The sequence below is a fragment of the Eumetopias jubatus genome, unplaced genomic scaffold, assembly GCF_037043125.1.
Source record: "Eumetopias jubatus isolate StellerSeaLion01/CBP00866 unplaced genomic scaffold, mEumJub1_p1.0 scaffold_2, whole genome shotgun sequence".
Classification (NCBI taxonomy): domain Eukaryota; kingdom Metazoa; phylum Chordata; class Mammalia; order Carnivora; family Otariidae; genus Eumetopias; species Eumetopias jubatus.
This window is the reverse complement of record NW_028274808.1, coordinates 33,625,963-33,651,761: the sequence shown is the minus strand read 5'-3', so window position 1 is coordinate 33,651,761 and position 25,799 is coordinate 33,625,963.

Sequence of the window (25,799 nt, the reverse complement as noted above, 5' to 3'; positions counted from 1 at the left end):
ACAAAGCTTATAAATGATGAGCCAACTGAAAATTGGCTGTGAAGTATTCAGTCTGATGTTACCAATGAGTAGTAAAAGTTGTTATTTGTATTCTGTGTGATCTGCCCAGAGGCACCTCCTCCCAGTATTCTCTCATTTAAGAGTACTATAATGTGGATGTGTATTTTGATTACTTGTGTCAGGCTTAGGATTTTTTAAATCAACTTTATTGAAGTATAATTTACATATTTAAAAAAATGGACCAATTTTAAGGGGGCCAGTGGTACAGTGGATAACGTGTCTGACTACAAATCAGAAAAAAAAAGGAACAATTTTAAATATATGGTCTGATGACCATATATTTATGGTAGTAGCCATACTACCATAATAAGATTGGGTTATAAATATTAAATTTATATTTTAGGAAAAGCCATTTTAAATACAAAAGCCAATTTAAATAGGTAATAGCCACCACCACGATCAAGATGTGGAACGTTTCCATTACCCCCAAAGTTGTCTTGTTCCCCTTTGCGGTAATTCTTCCTCCTACCTTGGTTCTGGGTAACTTCTGCTGGGCTTCTGTCTCTACAGATTTGATTAGCCTTCTTTAGAATTTCAGGTATCTGGATTAATAAAGTATATAGCCTTTTGTGTCAGGTATCCATTGCACAGCAGGCCTGTTTTGAAATTCATTTGTATTCATGAATATATCAGTTTATTTGTTTATATTGTTGAGTAGTATTCTATTTTATGTATATACGACAATGTGTTCATTCCCCTGTTGATAGGCATTTAGATTGTTTACGTTGTGGGGCTATTTTGAATAAAGCTGCTATGGATATTTATATACAAGTCTTTTGTTAGATGTATATTTTTATTTCTCTAGGATTGGTATTCTTAAAATGGGATTTTTAAAATAAAATTTCCTCATTTCTAAATAAGCTAATGTTCCTTATAATTGATAGGCTAACATCTTCTAGATTTATATTAAGATATTGCATCTCTGATTAATAAATAAATCGACACAACAATCCTTTCTTTAGGTATTTATAACATCTAGCTGTTTCTCAAGGTCATGATAATTGTCCTCTGTCAACTCTTTTTTATATCGCTTTTCCCAAATTTGGGTCCAAAATGAATAACAAAACCATAAGTTATCTTTTGCATCTAAACTATCACTTCTTTAAATGCCTCTGGGTGTCCTCATGTTTCACTCCCTCACCTTATAAGAGAACAGATACTAGAAATAATTGGGCTTATTTATAATCACTATATTTTTAATTAGCTCAAAACTAAATCGAGAGCTATTCTAGTTCATCAAGATCAAAATAGGGGAATCTAATCAAAAAGAGAAGCTCAGTCTTACCTAGGTGAATTATATTATCTGTATAAATATTTCTCAACCACTCAATCACCTTACATGATGAATAGAAACCTACTTGTGTTTATGTGCAGAGACGGGCACAAGAACTTCAACAAGTTGATTTTAAGAAGTTTTATTTCTAGGTTTGAAATGCCCTTATCAATTGGTGACAATTAGACACTACTGTTGGATTGGAAAGACCTAGAGATCTGTCAATGCCATTGCTATCTGTGATCTGCTCTTCCCATCAGGATAAGCCCTGGGTAAGCCACTGTGAAACGGTCATGTGTTATCCTCCAATAGGGGATGCTACTGTCTTCCTCATTTTGAGATTGTTGGTTCCTGCAATAAAGGAATGGAAACTGTTTGGTCTGGGTATCAATAAGACGGTGCCTGGCTTTTCTGTCATAGGTGCCTAAGGGGTTCTACTACCAATTTCACATCAGAAATGGAATCTTGTGTGGGCGCCTAGGTGGCTCAGTCAGTGAAGCATTTGCCTTCGACTCGGATCATGAGATTGAGCCCCACGTCGGGCTCCCAGCTCAGTGAGGAGCCTGCTTCTCCCTCTCCCACTCTCCCTGCTTGTGCTCATGCTTTCTCTCTCACAAATAAATAAAATCTTAAAAAAAAAAAGAAATGGAATCAAAACACTCATAGCTTCTGCAAATCTGTGTACTTGGTACTCTTGCTACTGATGCTGGAGTGTAGGGGGATCCTCCTGATGCTGCAGGATTATTTGTGGGTACGTGCTCCCTGCATGGTGCTGACTATTTCCTGCCCTTTTTAGGAGCTGCGGTGCCACTGAGCTTTCAGTTCCCAGGTGCAGGTGACACAGGAGGAGAGGGTGCTTTAAGGAACAAAAAAGACATTTACTGAATCCTTTTGACAAGATTCCCCAATTTTAGTATCATTTTTACCTATTTTTCCTTCAACCCTTCCAATCTGATTAAAGAAACTGCTGCTTGGGACAGCACCACCACATTTGGGGGTGGGGGTTAAATAGAAGATACAATGAAGCAGAGGAACAGTATGGAAGGAGAAAAACAAAAACAAAAACTCTGCCTGGAAGAAATATAAACCCGGTCTCAGCAATGCACTTCATTACAACCAGATGTATCAACTTGGGTGTCCTGTGAGAGCATGTCCCTCGCTAACTGACGAGGTGGCCATAGAAACAAGACATTGAGACTTACTGATGTGGGTGCCAGCAATCCTCTCAATAGTTGCCCCTCTGCAGTGACAGAGAACAGTGTGGTGACTTCACTAGTAATCCAAGGACTCTCCAGGTCCTTCTGTGATAGAGTCCTGGACTTCTCCCTGTGTTGGAAGAAATGGAAATATACCCCGCCTTTCAACTTAGGAAATGGATCATTTTTCACAGAGCTGCACAGGGTAGAAAGCACAGACCTTAACATGTTACTCAACACACAGAAAGGAAAGGGGGCCTTCCTGCCTTCAACCCCGGGGAAGGGAATCCTGTGTGGGCATGTGTAACAGAAGAAGTCAGGGCTCTGACCAGAACCCCTCAGAGACCCTTGCCATTTTTGTGCACACAGATTCTCAATGTGCTTTCTTTCACTCCCAAAAGATAGCAGGCATCTGCATCTTTGTGTTGGAGAGGTGCCCAAAGCTGTCAAAACCCACATGCACTTCTCTGGAGCCAAAGGGCCTGGGAATACATGTTCCCCAGAAGACGGCCCTTTGTTAATGACCCTATAATTCCTCCAGCTCCTATGTGCCTGATCAGGAAAATTCTGAAGTGTGATCTGTGTCCCCAGAACTTGCCTGCAAAAGTGAGCCATGCTCAGTGTGAGACTGTGGTTGATATTTCTTGCTTGATTTGCTTCCTTCTCCTCCTGGTTCCCCATCTCCATTCCCCTATCCCTTTTTCCTAGGAACATTTCTTAATAAATCCCTCCCCTGCTACTTCTTGCCTCTGGTCTACTTGTGGATAACCCATCCTAGGGCAACATGGCTCTCTCTCAGCTTTGCTGCTTCTCCTCAGTGTGATAGCACCTCATTTCAAAGCCTCGTCTTCTAGTTCCACAGTCCAGTGCCCACTTCCCCCTACACCAGGAAGAGGCTCCCTGTCCTCTCTGGCATCTTCAAAATCAGGCACCAAAGACTTCAGTTGGGTGCTCATGGAAGGTCTCCTCTGTCCATATTACGCCAGTTTCAGATGGTGCAGCATGGGTTCTGGACCCAGGAAAATAGGGTCTTCCAAGTCCTAGTCAGTCTCCCCACCTGTTAGAGTGGCAGTTCCTGAAAAGTAAACACGCCTCAGGGAAGCAAGCCTTTCTTCCTCTTCCTTTTCTTCTTTTCCTCCCCTCTCTCTCCTCCTCCTCCTTCTTCTTCGTCTTCTTTTTTGTCAACCAACTGAGCATGGTCTAGTTTTATATGGGCAAAAGACTCTTTTCTTAAACACATGTTTAACCTGGCTCCTGGGGAGAAATCACCAAAAAAATGATATATTTTAGACTTGAGTAATCCTAGAACTATTACCATAGCTTGGCTTGGCTTACGTGAATCACCACTTGAACTGTGAATGTCTCTATCTAATGGTGGTACCAGCTGCCTGTTACAGTCTCTCTATTGTGCACAGCTATCTACAATAGAAGACTGGGGTATGTATGGAATCACCTCAACTTACCCTATGGGTAAGAAGGAAATATGGACCACACAATCCATTTATGAGATAACTTGGAGGGATGTGAGTTTCTTCATGGTTAAAAAAAAAAGTCTGTGATACCATGTCAAAAACATGAAGAACGTTACTATATGAATTGCTTAATAGTATACTGAGAGTATTCTGAAGACACATATTAGATGGTACAGCATCCTAAGGGTTTAAAATTTTATTTTCAATTCTGAAATATTCAGTATTCTAAGCGAGAGAGTAAGGGGGTCATCAGTCTGAATACCGATTCTCATGGCATAAAAGCATAGATGTGGGTTAGCCAGTGTGAGAAATTGGGTTGAAGCTGTATTGACCCTAAGATTTAATCTAAAATGTATCGTTTTCTTGTTTAACCATGTCTTTGATGGCAAGTTATTTTATTATCAAAAGCCCCCTCCCTATTCTCAATGTTATCCACAAATAATTCTTACTTAGACAATCAGATTAAAATTTTACTATATTTTCCAAATTAGAATGTACCATCTGCCCTTAAAACCAGTAAGACAGGAACTGGTAGTTCTAGTACTTATTTCTCCTTAATCTTTACTACCACAACTGCAATTCTGGGAAGAGACTATTAATGGGCTTCACTTGTAAAAATTAATTTCTCAGCCTCCACAGAAGCTAGACATGGCCTAGGACACAGTGCTGGCTCAAGGGATGTAAGTAGAAGTCATTAGATGTGACTTCTAAGAAAGCTTGGAAGGGGCAGATCCCAACTGGCAAGGTGTCTTTTTGACCTTCACCCTTCCTTTATTCTTGCCTGGAACACAGACACAGGTTTGGAGAAACCACTGGGTAGCCATAAGGGGACCATGAGGTCAATAGGATTTCAGGGACCTCAGATCTAGTCATTATGATTTGTTGATCTAATACGTGCTAGCATACCCCTACCTGATTTCATGGGAAAAATCAAATCCCCAGTTTGTTTCAGCCTCTTTTCATTATTGTTTTGTGTTTGACTTTTGTTATTCACAACTGGACATAAATTTCTTGTTGATACAGCCAGTAGATCTTTGTCCAAGTTTTGATCTGAGAACCAGAGTCTAAAATTTGTAGAGCTCTGATCTATCTCTATCCGGGTTTTAGATATACCATTGACTTCTCTGTGTCTTATTTTATGTTATAAAAAAGAGTGGACATGGACATCATCTCTGCTAAATTGAAAACAATAGGATCCTACCTCTATTGTGGGACAGCAAAGCCTTGAAACTTCTTTGGGAACCCCCTCCTTGCACCCATTAAAAAACTGATTTCTATGTTTCACCAAATTCTTCTGTAATAATGCCATTGTAAAAGGGGAGAGAATAGAAGTGTATTTATTCGCCATTATTTCTTTGTGTTAAAACAGCTTTATTTGAACTGGGTTATGATGGGAAGGAAGGAAAGAGCCCAGTTAGGGACATAGAGGTGACGTAGGGGTCAGCAGAGGCGAGAATGCTTTAATCTAGGAAGTTTCATCCCACTACACATTGTTCTTCCATCCAAGATTTTCCTTCATTTCTAATTTTTCCTCAAATTCCTGATGCCAAGGCATCCATTTATCAAGCCTATCCAATTTACCTTTCCTGTTTATTTTTGCATATGTCTGTGGACTTCGCTGTTCACAATGATACCTTGCGTCTGGCAGTTGGGTGACGTACCCCCAAGGATCAGACAAGGACACATCTTTCCAACAATTGTTGATAATGAGGCCAGTGGAAAGGCTAATTGTTTAAAGTTCTGTGAGTGTTCATTATGAAGCTGAGTTTGGGTAAATTATTCTGTGGATGCAGTGCTCTGCAGGAGAGCCCCATTCCTCAATGTGGGGAGTTGGCTACGCCGTCTGCTCTGAGGGGCTTGGATTAGCCCATCTGTTTCTGGTTTTCAAAAACCTGAGGTGAAGAAAATAAATAACAGGAAAAACAAAAATGAAAAATGCCTCTGGTTCCTGAATTGCAGTAAGTCTGCATGTGCTCCTAAATCACCTATCCACCCAGACGCACCAAACCCTGATAGATATGCCACGCACAAAGAGAAGCATCCAGACTTTGCTTTTGAGCATTTTTAAATACTTAGACATATAGCCATATTATTATTAAAATAAATTTACATTATTACATTAAAAAGTGGCATTTCCAATTATTTTGGCAAGGCAACAAAGGTAGCACTTAATTTATGAAACTATATTCTCCTTTTAAAAGGCTCTTCACAAGTTTTCAACTGAGGCCTCTTTGAGCCTCTGTTTTTCATAAGCAGAAAGATATGGCCAAGGAATCAGAGCTATTTGCCTAGAATCACATAATTACAGCCTCCAAATGCTTAGAGTTAACTGTAGAAGAGTGGCCTTAGCTCCAGCAGGTGAAATTAAGACCAATAGGTAGAAATTATGGGGAAGATTTCAGAGTGGAGAGAATATTCTCATCAATGGTCTGTTAAGTTTTATGTGAACTACCTTGGATGACAATGGAGATCCATACGTGTCAGAGATTAAACCAGAAACAGAGCATCAGGAATCTGGGTTGCTGCACAGAGGATGGCTCAGTTGGGAAAAGGGGACCTCCATGGTTTCTGTTTTGTTCACTCCCTCTACATCCCCCAACTCATTGCAATTTGGTTTCCATGCTCAGACCTCTCTGAAACTAATATCAGCCTATGGTTATGGATTATCAGGGGAGATGCTATCTTTGTTGATAGTTACTTTCCACCAAGAGCCAAGGCTAAGGCAGTTTTTTTTTTTTTTCTTCTCCCTTTCCTGGAGGGAAGATTTTTTTTAAGCCCACCCTTTCACTAGAGTCCTTAATTCTACCCCTGAAACTAATAATACACTATATGTTAACTAAATTGAGTTTAAATAAAAATTTTTTAAAAAAATATGAAGTCTGACACCCACATTCTCAAATTACAAAGTCACTCAGTCTAAAAGCTACGATTTTGGTTGTTTTGGAAATTAGGCTGTTTACTCCCATAGAATAATCAACCCATCCAAAGACAGGTCTTCTCCTCTCCTCCCCCACCTAGGGCCTATTTCAGGGAGAGAGTATGTAGCCAGGAAAAGGAGGTAAGTGTAGAGTCTCCTCTCTCTCTTTCCCTGCTGTTTTCCACTAGTACTGAGATGGAGGACAGGTGGAGAACCAGGACCGGCCTTTTGGATGTTTTTGACTGTAGGCAGGCACCACTGACAGCAGAGACTCATATCAAGCTCTCTGAGACGTCTGGGCTGAATGAAGGCCTTCTCTGCTGATGGCAGTAAAGGGGAAGGACCTTCCTAACCCTAGAGATGGTAGAGGGGAATAAGTGGGCAACAATAAACCATCAGCTATCTCTACATACCCTCTTCCCGATGCCTCTCTTCTGCTGACCCTTTCTACACCACCATGCTGGTAAGGAATTTCAAACATTGAATTCTTCTCTGCCAACTACAATCTTTCAGTTCTACGGGGGCGGCGGGGGGGGGGTGTCTCTCTCCCAATTCGCTTTGATACCTCATATGCTTACCTAAAAATCTCAAATGAAACATCTGCTTTTATAGTCTGTGGCTGAAAATCAGAAAGTTCCCAGAGAAGGAAGCAAAGGTACTTGCCGGTGTCAGTCTACGGAAACACCAGGTCACTCAAGGATTGAAGTCCCGGCATCCTTCGAAGACTCTTTCTCGACCAAAAAGAATGCTCACCTCTGCTGTCTCCCAGTCCTCTCTTTGCTCCTTGTTATCTGCTTATGCATCTAAATTGAATTTTAACTGAAGTGTTTTTGCTGCTCCACCCAACTGTATCTTTTTAATCCAAGAAAAAGTTTGGTCTGAGAACAACTGGACAAAAAATCCCAAAGCACCCGTTACTGGGCAGGGCAGAGGACCCCTGAGCGTTAAAGGCACAGGGCTTGACTATTCTGAACAACCTCGGGGATTTGCTCTGTTTCCTGGGAGCTTGCTAATGTGGAGACTTTTATAGTGGCAATAAAAAGCCTGAAACTACCTCATAAGCCTCTCCATAAGACAGCAAGTCCCCTAGCACTTCTTCTAATTAACTTCTAACCTGCTGGCCATGGGGATTTTTTTCTCCTTTAACTGCTAATGAAGTCTAGAATCTCAAAGCCTCCCTTGATTTTTACTAGAGCCTTCTAGTCATTAATTATGAGCCCTGTGTTTTTCTTGCTCACTTGCACTTTATAAGGTGCACTACGGTGGGAACTTACCAACTTTTTTTTTTTTTTCCTATTTAGAGTTAACTCAATTTCTTTCCAAATTCTTTGGCTTGCCTCTGCAGGATCAATAGACACTTAGAAACAACAACAACAACAACAACAATAAGAAATGAAAGTAGGTAAAGGGATTTGGAGGTGTGGGGCAAAACCAAGGGAGAAATGTAAGGATATAATCATACCTAATTTCCCAGAAAAATACTAGCCTTTCTCTTCCTCACTGAGTGAGAAATGTTGGTCTGAGCCTGGAGAAGAGAAAGTTCAATGAAATGAAAGCAACAGAATAACAATGTATTCACATTAGCAGAGGATAAAGAACCCGTTTGAAATAAACATTTACTCCCATGTCCATTTATTTAACCAGCATGAATTAACCACCTTTTATATGCCAGGCACTTTTCTAGATACTGGGGATGAAGAAATGAGCAAACCCTTCTGGAAGATCTGCTGTCAGCGGGGATCTCAAGCTCTCTTCCTAAAAGACCACATAGTGCTTCAGAGCTCACCTGCCTAGTGCTTAATCCAGCGGCACAGGTAAGGACACCATCATCTTTGGCAAATACGAAGGAAAAAGCCTCACCACCACTGTATGTGTCCCATGGACATCCGTCTGCTTTAAAAGCATGTGGCTGTCATACTTCCCTACTGAAGAAGGTATTATGATAAGGGGACATAATGATAAACTACAAGATAAATTTGTTTCTATATCTTAATTTTAAAAATAAATTCCTGCGACAAATATAAATTCAAATGACCACTTAAGAGTTTAGCATGTAATTCGGAGATTCTTTCATCTGCGTTATGGGTCAGAGATGTCCAAGAAACTTTTCAAAAATAGAGAAGTAGAGGCAGGCCCTCCCTGGGAAGGTTCTGGAGTTGTAAGCCTGAGGTGAGGCTTACCTAACGAAGGGTTGTATTTTTAAGTTCTACAAATAATCTTGATGGGCTATCAAAGGCAAGAACCACTGAAAAATATTTATTTATGACCAAAAAAAACAAGGTACTCTCTTATGAGATAATATTTTACTATCAGTAGGAAGTAGAAAAATGGTCGTTTATATTTTTGGTCCTCAATGAAGATCTTTCAGGGAATGCTGCACAGAAAAATTATTCATTGTTAGTTACAAGGTTTAGTTTTCTTCTCTGTGTCATTGTGTTGCAGATGGAAGTGCTTCCTAACGTTGCCTGATTCGGAGAACCAGAGAAGCCACAAGCCAACCAAGCTTGAGTGCCTTTCAAATGACTCATGCATTTCCCTTGACATTCTGAGACAGTAAAAGAGAGCTACCCTCAGAAAAGAGACTCAAAGAACAGCTCCGTCATCTTTCCAATCTCTTTGACATCTTCCTGGTTGGCACATTTTACTTCTAATGTCCTTTGACATATCCAGAATAAACTTGAGTAAAGCACACATACTACCCGGCATTTCCAGCTAGAATGATTGACCGATTTCCTTTTTTTTCCTCCCCAATTTACTTTTGATTGCTGTGGTTATTTTATATTTTTAGAATTTGGCTTTGTTCTGGGAATCAGAGAGCTTTACATTCTTAGATTGCTTATCCGAGATCAACCCCTCCATCTCGTCCTTTGATGAGGCCAGATGTTTTTTACTTTAATTCTCTTGGTATCTCTTTGGGTGAGATAAGCAAGCAGTCCAGGGACATGACATTTCCCTTTATGTATAAGACAGGGAAATAATTCATTAAAGCGTAATATTTTTTTACAAGGAGAAAAGAAATCTCTACCCAACCAGATCACCACAAGGTATTTTTAGCCACAATACATTAATTTAAGAATTCAGCTGGTTTGTTCTCACCTTCCTTTGAATAGTGTGGGGTGGATTTGTGGCTTTTTAAATTCAAATCATAGTTTCCAAAAATTTAAAAGTGTGACTCTCATATAAGTATAATATGGACCCATTTCAAGGAGTTTATTCAACTCATTAATAAACAAGGAAACCAGTAAAAAGGTTAAGGCCAATTCGAAAAGCATTTTGAGGCTTTGCATTTTTACAGGCATTTTGGAAACACTGATAGAACGAGAATGGTAGCTTGAATGCAAACCTGCATGGTGTCCCACAGGCAACTGTACCATGAGGCTTATCTTTTCTACCTGAAACTATTTGCATTTCTATTGGACCAAAATCTGTAGTTTACACATATTTTACTAAGTCTTTATTCAGTAATAAACAGTGAGTCCCACCAAGTACATTTCCCTAGAATAAATAATCCTTGGATGTATCTGTTAAACAGTGCCTCAGTTTAACATTGAAAGAACATGCTGCATACATTTTCCCCCCGATTCCCAGGCTTTAAACAATTTTCCTTATAATCAAGTGGTAGTAACAATCGACAAACATGGACTCGTGATGGTGACGAGTCCATGTGTCCTCTTTCCCAATGCCATTCCTGTGTGTGTGTATACACGTACACATATGCATGCGTGAAACATGTCAAGTCTGTCATTGCATATGCAAGGTGACAAATTTTTAAACTCCTTTGAGAAAATGAATTTGCTTCTCGGAAAGTTTAAACATGCTTGTCCTTAGAGCCAGCCTTATTTATTTCCTTCCTCTGCTATCCTCTCTGGCTCAGCCATCCGTGTATATTTCCTGAAGAAGTAGCCACATGGTGATCAGATCAGCATTGCTCTTTGGGGCCATTCATGGAATGCACTTTACACAGGTGCTTAGAAATCTAGAAAATAAGGAATGGCTCTTCCCAGATGTATATCAAAGAGTGGGTTTCCTTTGAGACCTTTGCAGCTTGTTTGTTTTCAATATAAATTTAGATTTAAGTTCCTTTTTATTGCAGTTACATTCCCTGACAGGGTTTCTGGACCATAAAAGAGTAACCTAAATTTCATACCTTCTATCATCTTATGGAAAGGAATATTAAAATTAACTCTTTCAGGAGCTCCTGCGTGGCTCAGTCAGTTAAGCATCTGACTCTTGATTTTGGCTCAGGTTATGATCTCAGGGTCGTGGGATTGAGTCTTGCATCAGTCTCTGCACTCAGAGGGCTGTCTTCTTGTCTCCCTCTCCCTCTGCCCCAGCCCCTGCTCACATGTTCTTACTCTCTTTCTCTCTAAAATAAATAAACAAATTTTTTTAAAAATTAACTCTTCCATTTGCATTTTTTTCCTTGTCTTCATCTTGAAAGTTTCCTGATAGGTCCTTAAAGTCTCTCCTCTGTTGCTGAGCACCACCGGGATCAGGATCACCTAGACTAAGTGCAGGTGTTACTCAGTTTTGGAAACATTTTGAAGAGAGCTCATGGGCTTAGAGTCTTATTTTCTACTACACAGTATTCAGAATAAAGGGTCAAACCTTTTGGAACTGAGTCAGACCTGATCCTCACTACTGCCAGTCCGTGGTGGCATTGTATTGTCTCCAATTTACTAACGAACGCTAATTATCCAAATAATTCAGCCTGACTATCTGCTCTTGACCACAGCAAATCCCCCTGCTGTTCCTCAAAGCTCTGTTTGTTCCCCATTTCTTCTCTTGTTTTAAATCCCTCACTGTTTTGAGTGCCTTTTATTTAAAGAGAAATTGGATACCTACTGTGTAAATTTCTGCAGGGAGTCCTTTAATGTAGACTGTTGCAATTTCCTCCAGGAATACGCTAATAATTACAACGGGAAGGGACCTGGACTTTGTTATCTACGGAGGAGGAATTATGTGAGAAAAAGGGGCAAAAAAACCTCAACTCTTTACACCACTGAAAAGAAAACAAAAAAGGACACAACAATAAAGGAGAAAGGAAAACAAAGTTATTTGTTAAAGTGCAGGCTCGAAACAGACAGATGCTTAGAAGTAGTGACTGTGGCCACTGGTCTTTGTGCAGGCTCTCAGGAAAAGCCATGCATGAAGAGAGAATGGTGAACTTTGGTCCCATGGGGAAGCACCTGAGTTCTGGCCTCCGTAGTCATGGCAACCGGACATTCCCTCTTGCTCCTGGGGAGTAGCAATGGGACCTACTCAGTCCTCTGTCGCCTCTGCTAGCGATACAGGTGTCTGAATGGCAACTTCACACTCCTGAATTGCTGGTTAAAATTGGTTGAAGGAAACTTTAGCTTTTTGTCTCTTGTTTTAGTTTAAAAGACAAGTTTTTGATATATGGTGATTAACATAACAATAAAAAAAAGAAAAAAAAAAAGACAAGTTTTTGAACTCCATTGGCTAGTTGTGCCTCAGCAGAGTTCCTGGAAAATAAATATGGATATCCTAGAACCCAACTTGTATTGAAGTGATGTTGCATTCACACAGAGTTTGATCAAGAGCACAGCCCTATCCTAAGGTTATTTGCAAAGTAGGTTATTTAAGGTGACCTGGGGTCTTCTACTTTTATTACCAAGCAGCTTTCGGTGGTCACAGACCGACTTGGTCTGACCCTGCACATGCAGAAACCCTAAGCTTGTTTCAACCAAGAGGAAGGGAAAAAAGGGATTCCCTTTTTAGGATTCCCATAGGAGCAATGATGCCAAAGAATTATTTCCACATCCTGATGTAAAAATTGAAGCATTGGAAATGAGAAGGAATTTGCCTCTGATGGAACCAAAATCAAGTCCCGGCAGGACCCAACCAAGATCCTTAAATTCCTTGCTTGTTTTTATAGGTGAGGCTTCTGAAACTCTGGTTATGGTGATGGCTTTAAGGGTTTCTGTCTGGACAAAGGTGGTATGAAAGTCGAAAACTAGAAAAGATCATGAATTCATTATAATGAAAATAATAATAAAACCAACACCCAGCAGTGCTTTCTGGAGTCTTACAGAAGGGGAAGTTCTCAAAAGCAACCAAATAATGATAATAATGGTAATATTATTAATAATAATATAACTAAGTTTATCAAACTATGTGTATAAGTACCAAGCCCTTTATTTTAATTGTGTCTTTCATTTATTTCTACTTCACTGATGAAGAAAAATAGATCTTCCTCTGAAGTCACATGGTTTGTAATTGGTAGAGTTGGAGTTTAAACTTAGGCCATCTGACACCGGTGTTTGAATTCCTCACCACTCCACTGCCTTCTACTGTGCTTTTACATGATCATTTAAAATCTACTTGCAAGATAGAATATACAAGATACTCTATGCAATATCGAATAATTAAATGTTTACAAGTTATTTAAAAATCTACTAACTGGGGGCGCCTGGGTGTCTCAGTCAGTTGAGCATCCGACGCTTGGTTTTGGCTCAGGTCATAATCTAAGGGTCGTGGGATCGAGCCCCACACCTGGCTCTGTGTTCAGCACAGAGTCTGCTTAAGACTCTCTTTCCCTTTCTCTCTCTCAAATAAATAAATAATCTACTGTCAGAATAATCACTAACCACCCCCCTCAGCTGCAGTCTTGCTATGTGTCAGATACTCTACCAGTCACTGCACATATTATCTCCATTCCTCAGCACAAACTTATCAATGAAAGAAATACTATCCCCATCCTATATATGAAGAAATGAAACCCAGAGATTGTTTAATTATTTGCCCCACATTACATTTCAGCCCCAGATTGAGTTGGAGAGAGAGCCCAAGTGTGCATGATTATAGACCATCAGTCTTTTCAAGCTGTGTTTGAGGTGTAGCTTTTAGTTTTACCAAAAATGACGAGGGGTCAAATCTCTCTTTCTAGTCCTTGACCTTACTTTCTAAATTTGTTAATGAGACAGAAGTATTAGAAGTACCGTCTCCAGAAAAGGTGAAATAAAATATACAAATTACCCGAGGGAGGAGAGATGTTTCTCTTTCTAACCTAGGTTACCATGACTCATGATTTATTTGATTTTCATTCTTTACTACTTGAATGAGTAAAAAATGAATGAATGGGTGAGCAAATGAGACAACCTAACATCTACTGAACTTCTACTGGGCAGTAGACCTGCCAAAGGTGATTTCATATTCTGATTTTATGTTCTTTCCACCAAAGTTCTGCATTTAAGTGGCTATTTTTATTACTATTGTAGTTAAGGATGAGTGATTGGGGCTTAGAAGGGTTAAGTGAATTGCTCTGAGTTTCAGCTAGTGAATGAGACAGTCAGAAATAGAGCCCAGGGACCTTTGACCACACTGTTGGGAGTTGCTCCATCCACATTCAAATTTCTCTTTAAAAACTCTTTAGAAGTGTTTAGATGCAAAAGAACAGTTTAGAAGTATCTGTGAGGAATACAGAACAACCATATAAGTAACACCCAAATACCCATGTCCCTGGTTCATAAATAAAATATTACCTTAAATTTAAAATTGCCTTGAGTGCTTCCACATCCCATCCCCATTCTATTTCAGGGGGTTTCTTGAAGTTTCAGATTTGTTTATATTCCTAAAGAACACATTATTCAGGTGTGTGTGCTTTTGAACTTTTAAATCAATTGAATCAAACTATATGTGTTTTTGTCTTACTTGATCCCTTTACTTGACATTTTTCCAGAGATTCATCCCTGGCATTGAATAAAGATGTATCTAATTTCTTTCTGCTGTTGTAGAATATTCCATTTTAAAACTTGACATAATTTGTTTTTTTCCATTCCACTTCTGATGAATATTTGTGTGTGTATGTGTGTGTGTTTTCTGTTATTTCAAAGAGTGCTGACAAGAACCTGTGATACGCTTCTCCCAGAGTGTATCTGTGAGTGTCAGTCATAAGGTTTCCACATTTTTGGTTTGTGAGCTAATACTGGGTTGTTTTCCCAAGATGATGGAGAAATTTCTAACATTGTACAATTGTGCAGCTTTCCCTACGTCCTCACCAATATTTGATATTGTGACACTTTAGATTTTTACTGTGTGGTTTGAAATGCTCTCTCACTTTGAAGTTTCAATTTTGATTTCCCTTGTTACTGATAAGGGTGAGCACATTTTTATGGAGTTTTGTTCATAATTCCTCTTCTGTCAAGTACCTATTCATTTTTTTTTTTAATTTTTGCCCACTTTTTCTATTGGGTAATTTGCCTTGTTCTTATCAATTTCTAGGCCCTTTTATACATTCTGGATATTAAGTACTGTCATTTAATCTATTGCAAATAACTTCTTCCAGCTTACATATTGAATTCACTTATTTATGTGGACTTCTGATGAACATAAGTTCTTAATTTTAATATTTGCATATTTGCCAGTCTTTGCCTTTATGCTTTGTTCACAAAGGCAATCTTCCTTAATCCAAAGTAATGAGAAGATTTTGCCCAAAGTTTTACAGTTTTGCCTTTTACATTTCTGTATTTAACCCAGCTAGAGATGGTTTTTGCTTATAGTGTTATGTAGGAGGCCAATTAATTCATATTTTTCTGTGTAGATAACCAGCTGTTTCAGATCAATTTATTCTCTATCATTTTGTTTTTCTCATGGCTCTGCAATGCAAATTCCGTATTCTCCACATCTGTGTGGATGTGCTTCTGGGCTCCCCAGTCTGCTTTTCCAGGCCATTCATTTCTGTGATAGTATGAAACTGTCTTAATTTTTTTTACAGTTTATAGTAATATTTGATATCTGGTAAGGCAAATTCAATTACTTTGCTCTGCTTGGGCAATGTCTTACTATTCTTATACTTTTGATCTTCTCCATAACTTTTAAAATCAGCTTGTCAAATTCCCCCCAAATCTGATGGTATTTTTGTCTAGAATTGAATCACATCACTAGAGCAGTTTGGTGAGAATTTATATCCTGAGGATATTGCCTTTTTCTTTTTAATTTGCAGACCATGCCTGCAGTATTGTTTTCTATTCATTTAAGTCTTTGAAAACATTTTCTTCAATATAATTTTCTCCATACAAATTTTATACATGCATTGTTTGATTAATTCCTCGGTGCTTCACTTTCTTTTTATTTGAAGTCAATATAAAAGCTGTCTTTTAATAATCACCTTTTGTAAGTTTTTTTGAGCATCAAATTGCAACTGATTTTTTTTATATTTTTAATAAGCTTTATGTTTTAGAAGACTTTGAGATTTACAAAAAATTGGGAAAATAATACAGAGAGTTCCTGTAAATCTTGCACTCAATTATTAATTTCTTACATTAGTATAATGCATTTCTTGTAATGAACCAATATTGAAACATCATTATGTACATTCTTAATTCAAACTTCCTTAGTTTTAGCCTCCCATCCTTTGTCTGTTCCAGGATCTCACCAGGACACTAACTTAGTTTTAATAACCATGGCTCAGGCTCCTATTGGCTCTGACAGTTTTGAAATTTCCTTAATTTGATGACCTTGACAATTTTGAAGAGTACTGGTCACATGTTTTGTAGAATCCTCTCTTGGTGTTTGTCTGATGTTTTTCTCATGATTATGAGTTTTGGGGAGGAAAATAATAGAAGTGAAGTGCCATTTTTATTTCATTTTATCAAGAGTGCATAGAACGGAAGTTGACTTTGATCACCTGGCTGAGGTAGTTTTTGTCACATTTCACCACTGTAAAGGTACTCTCTTATACCCTCTTACCATATTGTACTCTTTAGAAGGAACTCACTATGCCCAGCGCAAACTGAAGGAGTGGTGAGTCATATTCCACCTTCTTGAGGATCGAATATCTGCATAAATTATTTGGAACTCTTCTGCACAAGAGACTAACTCTTCTCCCTCGTTTATTTATTTACTAAATAATTTATTTATATCAGCGTGAAGTCACAGATATTTAACTTATGTTCTGTTATAACCTGATACTACTTTATTTATACTGTTGTTAAAATTGTTCCAGTTTGGTTCCCAGTTGCTCCATTGGGAGGTCTTTCAGTTGGCTACTGTGTCCCTTTGACATAAACCATCATTATGACCTTTTTTTTCCTCCTGAGCATTGCTTTTATAATGGATTTTTAAAATATATATTGATTTTACATCCAGCAACCTTGCTAAAATCTTTTAACAATTGAAGTAATTTGTTTTCCACAACCATGTTATCTGCAAAAAATGACAGCTTTTCATCCTTACAAATTATTACGATTCTTATACGTTTTACTATTTCTTTTGCTTTATTGCACTGAACTAAGACCTTTACTATGATCCTGAGCTGAAATCATAATAGTGGACACAGTTGACTTGTTTTGGATAGTACAGGGAATAAGCTCAACATGTCACCATTGAGTAGCATGTTTGCTGTGATTTTTTCTTCAAAATATCTTATCTCAAGTTAAAGAAGTTTTCTTCCAGCCCCAGCTTGCTGCCTTAGTTGGTTTGCCCCAGAAACAGATTCTGAAACAATGATTTGAATGCAATAGCTTATTTGGGAGATGATCTCTGGACACCCCATAAAGGGAGTGCTCACTGAATTAGAAAAAGAAGGAAAGCAATAAAAGGTGCTTTAGAAAGCTAGCTACTACTGGGAGTCAGTACAAAACCCATTCCTTAGAGTTACCCACAGTGGGAAAGGAGGGAGCTGGGAGCTCTTGTTGAAGGCTGCCAGGGAAGGAGTAGGGGGTGATTTCTCAGGCACCCTGGCCTACGTTATGGGTCACGAAGCAAGAATAAAGTCTTAGGGAGATGGTGCCAGGTAGAAGTCTGCCCTGGGTGTGCTGAAGTGAGGCCAAGGGCAAATGGGCACCAATAGCATCTGATACACTTGCAAGGATGCTTGTAGATCGTTGTCCTGCTACTGCTACAAACAGAGGTTGCCTTTGCCCAATATATTATATCTATTGATGGTCCTTTGATTTTTCTGCTCTAATCTGATATTATTACTACTCCTAAAATAGTTCTTACCTGATATTATATTATTAAGAATTGGCTTTTGAATGTTAAATGATCTTGCGTTCTTGGGATAAATCCAACCTGCCAATGTTTTCTTTAGGATTTTTGCATCTCTGTTCATGGGATGAGATTTGCCTATACATTTTCCTTTTTAATATTGTTTTTATCAGGTTTGGGTTTCAAGACTATGGCACATCTCATACTGTGAGTCGGGACTTGATGTATTATTCTTAGCTCATGCTCTTTCCAGCACATTGGTGTTTGTCTTATATCCTAAGTATAAGATAGCGGCAGGTGGGATTGTGAGTTAACATGGTGTAGAGATATTGGCAACAGAAAACTCTGGGTAAAACTGGTGTCAACATAAATGTGTCAGCCCCAACAGCATGGATAATTAGGAATAATGGGACAGATACAAATGTTAATTAAAAAAAAAAGATCAGTGTCGGATCTTAGTTTTTTCTTCTTTAACAATTTGCTTTTACTTTAGAGTACTCTCCCAAAAATACACCTATATTATACCAATCGTCATTTCTCTAATTTTTGGGAGACAACTTGCCCTCTGTAATTACTACAGTATTTGTAAAGTTGCCTGGTGTTGAGCTGTGTTAGGCCACTGGCCCTATACCAGAAACCCTTAGAAGGTGGTCAGGTCACCTTCCTGAGGTAAATCCTGAGGATTTACACCACATTCCCTGCTCAGGAGCTCTCCAACCAAAAATTTCTTTAAGAATGCCTGATATGGTTTGAATTCTTTAAAAACGGTGCACAACTACAAGAATAAGACTGCAAGTCAGGATGGGGAGGCACACATATAGCACACGTATCTGTTGTAGGACTTTGTAGTTGTAATTATCTCACTCAATCTAATTTTTTTAAGATTTCATTTATTTATTTGAGAGAGAGCACAAGCAGGGGGAGCAGCACAGGAGAGGGAGAAGCAGGCTCCCCGCTGAGCAGGGAGCCCGATGCGGGGCTCGATCCCAGGACCGTGGGATCATGACCTGAGCTGAAGGTAGAAGCTTAACTGACTGAGCCACCCAGGTGCCCCTCAATTTAATTTTTTTAATTAAAACTGTAAATGGGCTGTCTTATCCCATCTTTACCTACATACTATACTCAAAAAGGACCTTGACAAAAATGAGTGTTTTGAAATCAAATATATAGATTTTTTTTTTTTTTTGCCACCAATTTCTCTCCTTAAGCATGTTGTGGACCTTAGACACACCCCTGGCCCCTGACCCAGACATTCACCTCAACTGTTGACCCTTTTCTCCTCAATGGGGAGTCCTGCAGGCCCAGGTGCCCATGTGATTTGGCTTCAGGAGTGCTTCTCCTAATTTTCTCTCTTATATCCTTTTTCTCTCATCCAATTTTACCAAGTCATAAGGTTAACTGCCTCTGTGCCTCATGTACAAGCTAGCCTGGGCACGTTTGTGAAAATGCCAAAGCCTGAATTATTTTCCCTTTTTGTTTGTTCTGTTCCTCCAGCCTCTTACTTCCTGTCTTTTCCCCTTCCTGATGACCCTTTCTCAGTGCCTTTGAATTGAGAGCCCATTAACCCCCCATCAAAGTTTGCAGCCTTAAGGTATTTTTTATAAACTAATACAGTTGACTCTTGAACAACACAGGTTTGAACTGCACACATCTACTTATATACAGATTTTTTTCAATAAATACAGGACAGGACTGTAAATGTATTTTTTTCTTCCTTATGATGTTCTTAACAATATATTCTTTTCTCTGGCTTACTTTATTGTAGGAATACAGTATATAATACATATGACATATAAAATACATGTTAATCAACTGTTGATATTATCAGAAAGGCTTCTCGGTCAACAGTAGGCTATTAGTAGTTTGTTTTTAGGGGGTCAAAGCTATATGTGCATTTTCAACTGTCAGTGCCCCTAAACTCCACATTGTTTAGGTGCCAAACCATAATTACTTCATTCCTATGTCATCTTTTCCCTGCATTTGAAATTCACAGAAAAGCAAAGTTGTAAGCTGAAGCTAGGCAGATATGCATGTACTCTCTTTTGTGATGTACCGTTCTTGAAGTACATTTCTTATGGTTCCTTGAGGTTGCATCCTAAATTATTACCCTTTTTGCTCTTCATCCCAAGCCTGCACGTGCTTACAATCCAAAACACTCAACTGGAACCAGAAACTTCACTAAGCATACATTCTACTTCAATGGCAGACTATCCTCTAATCACATCAGCATTTCGTTATTTTGGACAATTGAAATTAAATTTAAAAACCAAGATCCAGACCAAAGAGAGAGAGAGAGAGGAAAAAAAGGTACGATATGGTTTAGGGCTAATAGAAGAAGCAAGGGGACTATTTTACCTGACACTTTTATTGACATGATCAGGCACACAGAGAGGATTTCAAATGTTGGTGTACACAAGAGTCTACTCAAGAGCTTGTTTAAAAAAATTTCTTCTCATCTCCCCCACCCCCACTAAGATTCAGCAGTTCTTGGTCGGGGCTTCTTTACCTGTGTTTTCTTTTTTCTATTATTTTTTTTATCTTTTTTTATTATTATGTTATGTTAATCACCATACATTACATCATTAGTTTTTGATGTAGTGTTCCATGATTCATTGTTTGCGTATTAACACCCAGTGCGCCCTGCAGAATGTGCCCGCCTTAATACCCATCACCAGGCTGTGTTTTCAGTAAGTGGTCTGGGTGACTGTGAGGCAGGTGGTCCCCTGGGCAGACTTTAAGACCCCCCTGCTGGCGGGTGAGAAAATGAGCAAGAGAGAGGCTCTGAAAGAATTGTCTGATGGTTTGTGAGCACTGTGACTTATAGGGAGCAGGACTTATATTCTGATTTTTTTCAGCTTCTAACTGTTCTAGGCTGTGCAGCACATCACAAATGGGTATCACTTCCCTCAGAATGCCCTGGCAACAGCCCTGTCCCCCGCTGCAGAGATGCGAGGGAGCTTGAAGAAGTTAGCCAGATTTCACTGTGTCGTTGCTCTGTTTCAACCCAGACTGGACTTACGGCAGTCCACATCTGATGCCTGCCACTTAGAGTCAGTGCAGACTCCACAAGGGAAGGGCTCGGACAAGACCATCCTCACCTTAGATGTCAGCTACATGTGGAGCTCCCAGGCCCACCTATACTTCTGGCTGACTGGGTATAAATTCAGGGCTACCTACAACCACCTCATGTTTGATAATTCTCTAGAATGACTCACAAAACTCTCAGGAAGTGCTCTACTTACGATTACAGCTTTTTTGTTTTTGTTTTTGTTTTTTTTTTTTAATAAAGGATACACATAGGGTGAAGTCTGGGATGGTCAGGGAATCAGACCTTCCTACTGTGATACTATGATTTATAATAATATATATTTGACTTTTTCCCTCTTTGTGGCACAGAACTCCTAAAACCTTTGGAATCACCTGTTACAAGAGTGATAAAGGTATCTTATGTCAGTAGGGTGAATTTGGAAAGCACCTAGGTAACGGAATCTGGTTGCTAGGGGAACCGATAGTGTGAGCACAGGGTTGGAATTTTCAGGCCCATCCCCTGACTTCTAGGGAGGAAAGAGGCTCTGGAGGTTCAATTGATTGCCAATAGTCCATGATTTAATCAATCATGACTATGTAATGAAGCCTCCATAAAAACTCTAAGGGAAGGGGTTTGGAGAGCTTTCAGTTGGTGAACCTGTGGAGATTTGGGGAGAGTGGTACCCCCTGGCAGGATAGAGGAGCTCTGGGTTCCCTCCCACATGCCCTGTGCATCTCTGCCAGCTGGCTGTTCCTGAATTTTTTCCTTTTACAATAACCCAGCAATCTAGTTAAATAAATTATTTTCTTGATTTTTGTGAGTCACCTCTAGCAAAGTAACCAAACTCAACTCGGGGCTCATGGGAACCTCTGATTTAGAGCCAGTCCATCAGAAGCACAAATAACAACCTAGAATTGCTTGTGATTGATCTCTGAAGGGGAGTGCAGATTTCTTGGGCTGAGCCCTTAACTTCTGGAGTCCGACGCTACTTCCAGGTAAATAGTGTTAGAATTGAATTGAGCTGTAGGACATCCAGCTGTTGTCAGAGAATTGCTTGGTGTGCGACCCCCCCCCCCCCACCGGCACACACCCTGGAACTGGAATTAGAATCATTAACTTCCATGTGCTCTCCCTGTGGAATCGGGGTATATTACCCTCCTAAGGCAACAGCGTGTTCACCAATCAAGAAGCTCCTCTGAGTTCTGGTGTCCAGAGATTTTATTGGGGTTCATTAAATCATTGATTATGTGATTGAACTCAGTTTCTAACCCCCTTTCCTCCCTACAGGTAGGGCTGGCCAGAAGTTCCAATCCCCTAAACACAAGGCTGGTCTTCCTGGTAACCAGCCCCCTCTTGAAACTATCTAGGGGCCCACTAGGAGTCACCATTGGCCTAAGAAAGATGCTCCAATCATTCTAGAAATTGCAAGGGTTTTTTCCAGGGTCGGAGGACAGAGGACAGATATATTATTATATCACAGTTGTGAAAGGCATAGATGTGTGTAAGTGTGTGTGCATGTGAACCTCAGTGAGCACTATCCATCCTGTTGGGAGTCTGGAAACAGAAAAACAAGACTGGGGGTGCCTGGGTGGCTCAGTCATTAAGTGACTGCCTTCGGCTCAGGCCACGATCCTGTGGTCCTGGGATGGAGCCCAACATCAGGCTCCCTGCTCGGTGGGGAGCCTGTTTCTCTCTCTGCCTGCCACTGCCCCTGATTGTGCTCTCTCTCTCTCTTTACTGTCAAATAAATAAATAAAATTGTAAAAAAAAAAAAAAGAAAAAGGGAAAAAGAAAAACAAGACTGATGGTAAGGAGGTCAGAGAGTCCTCTTGGATGCAATGCACCCAAGGTATAAAGTTTGAGGCCTCCCTGGCAAGCATTTCAACATAGAAGCTTTCACCCTGAAAAAGGTTTATAGCAAACACCCTCCTCCTGATTCCCATTTCCCTCTTCTTTTCCTTTTTTTTTTTTTTTTTTTTTGGCTTTTTCTTCAGTACCATAATTGGTTGGAACAGACTGAAAAACTGTATGAGCCCATTAGGACCTTAATTACCTGTTAAAGGTGAGAGCATCCAGTGAAGGACAACAGCATTTAATCCTTTGAGGGAAACTAATTGAAATTTCTCTTCTGAATCCATGCCTGAATAGGTTGGGTGAGGACGTCAAACCCAGACTCAGACATCAGCGATACTAATGCTTTAGGGATAAGTTAGGACACAAAGAGGTTGCCCAGTGAAGGAATGAGAAGTTCAAGTCCAGTTCAGTGCTTTTCTTTCCTCCTGAGCTGAGGCCTGTGGACTATGAATTTTGAGAATAAAAAGAACTATATAAATGCAGAGAAACATTATCATAATTACTTTTGGCATAGAAATATTTTTAGCTAATGTTATTTTAGTAAGAGCTGCTGTCAAGGGGGAGAAGGCAAATCATTTAAAGCAAAAGTTTGTTCTGATGTTCTCTGAATTAATGTCCCCCCGCCTGTTCTGCTGGCTATTTCAAAGCCTGTGAAGCAGCCTAATAGGGTAGCTTGCCTGTTACTCAGTCCCAGAGATCACATTGGGCAACTTTCTATGCCAGACATAGTGCTTAATATTGCAGGGAAAGCGGGGAAGGTGATGGAACAGTCTGTCCTCAGGGAGCTTACAGCTTAGGGGTATAGAGAGCCAGACATCTGGACAACAAAAATACTAGACAGAATGACATCTGGGTGCAAGCATGTTATGTGGGTGCAAAAAGCAGGGCTTAGATAATTGCAAGGACAGATGCAGAAACAGTCCTTCCAGGGAAGGTGGCATTTGAGCTGGTGCTAAAAAAGGCTGCATAGAATCATATGGGGTTACAGAGGAAAGGGCATTCCAGGCCAAGGAGAGAGCCTGAACAGGCGGGGAGTTCTGAAAATGCCTATGATAAAACACGTAAATATCATGGATTTTGCCATATAAACCTGATAAAATTACATACTTTAAAAAATTCTGCAGAGACATTTTCTGAGTTAGAAACACTTTCTTTTCACCCCTCCTCTTTTTTTTTTTTTTTTTTTCAATAACAGTGGTTCTCAAAATGTGTTATTTAGTCCATCAGGATCAGTATCAACTGGGAACAGTTTAGAAATGTACATTCTCAGACCCCTTTCAGGGAGACAATACTAGAATCTCTGCAGTGGGTTCCAGCAAACTGTTCTGCCAGGTTCTCCAGGTGATTCTGATGCATGTTGAGGTCTGAGAACACAGGACACAACTCAGTGATTGTTCTTCTTTTCGATCAATTCTCCTTTCCCTGATGGCTAGTCATGTTTTTCCCTTCTCTTCTTAAGTTTCCTATCTACTTCCACCGTTCTTTCTTTGGGCAGGTAACTTCCTGCACAGAGGGGAACAAATGTGACCAAGAAGGAATACTTCCAGCTTTTCTCACAATCATCTCAGGGGCCCTTCTTCTCCTTCCCCTCCTGTGTCCCAGCAAGAGATGCCCTGTTTCTCATAGTCCAGTGGCTCCTTCCATTGTGTCTTCCACAAAGTCTCCCAGGTTTTGCTCTGCCACTCATCCTCTCTCCCAGGCATCTCCCATTTCTCCTTCCTTACTGGCCCAATTCTCTCTGCTTATGAATGTGGGCAGTCTCCAAAGAAAATAATGATAGTAATAATAATAACTACTTAACAACTACAAAAATCTTCTCTCGACTCTGTCTTCCTTAAAAAAAGTGTCACTCTCCAGCTTTTGATTGTCAAACTCCTTGAATTCAGGAAAATAAAGTTGATACCAAAATTCAATGATAAATATTTGGCTCTAATTCTATTTGCAATTTCTATAGTTTTTGATTGTTTTGAACATTTCCTGCACTAAAGTTTGGTCCTTTGTTGATCTCTGGACTCTTTATTATCTTACACTTCTGGTCCTTGCTACTCTGTTCCTTAATCTCTGTTCCACCTGTTTTAAATGGTTCCCTGACCAATACTGGTAACTTACATGGGCTCAACTACTGACTGTATCTTGTCTACTATTAAATCTATGGTTAGGGATGCCTGGGTGGCTCATCGATTAAGCATCTGCCTTCAGCTCAGGTCATGATCCCAGGGTCCTGGGATCGAGTCCCGCATCCAGCTCCTTGCTTAGCAGGGAGGCTGCTCTTCCCTCTGCCTGTCGCTCCCCCTGCTTGGGCTCTCTTTCTCTCTCTCTCCTTGACAAATAAATAAATAAATCTATGGTTAAATTTCTGACCAGTATTCTGAAGTAAAACCCTAATTTCAACTGTCAATTGGACATTTGCATATCAAAACTGGACTCTTCATTCCCCTGAATTATTTTCTTAAATCTTAATTCATGGAAACTAATTAATATATCAGGTCAAAAACATGGGAGTAATTCCAATCCTTTTATTTATTCCAAAACCCACATTTATTTTGTTTCCAAAACCCATAAATTCAACCTCGGAAATGGTTATAAATTGTGTCTTATTCAGTTGTATATCTGGTAGCATAATATCATGCTGAACAACCCTCCTGCTAAAACAAAAACAAAAATAAAAACAACTCTCCTCCTATAGAAGTACTAGAATACACACACTACCACCACCACCAACAACAACATGATCAAAATCCAGAAAAAACAGGGACTCCAAATATTGAATTTAACAAATACAGTATATAGGGGCACGTGGGAGATTCAGTCAGTTAAGCAACCAACTCTTGATTTTGGCTCAGGTCATGATCTCAGGGTTGTGAGATTGAGCCCTGCATCAAGCTCTGCACTGGGCGGGGAGTCTACTTGAGATTCTCTCTACCCCTTCCTTTGCCCCTCCCCCTACCATGCTCTCTCTCTAAAATAAATAAATAAATCTTAAAAATATAAAAAGTAAATTATATAAAATAAGTGTATTTAAAGACATAAACGAGTGGATTAAAATATG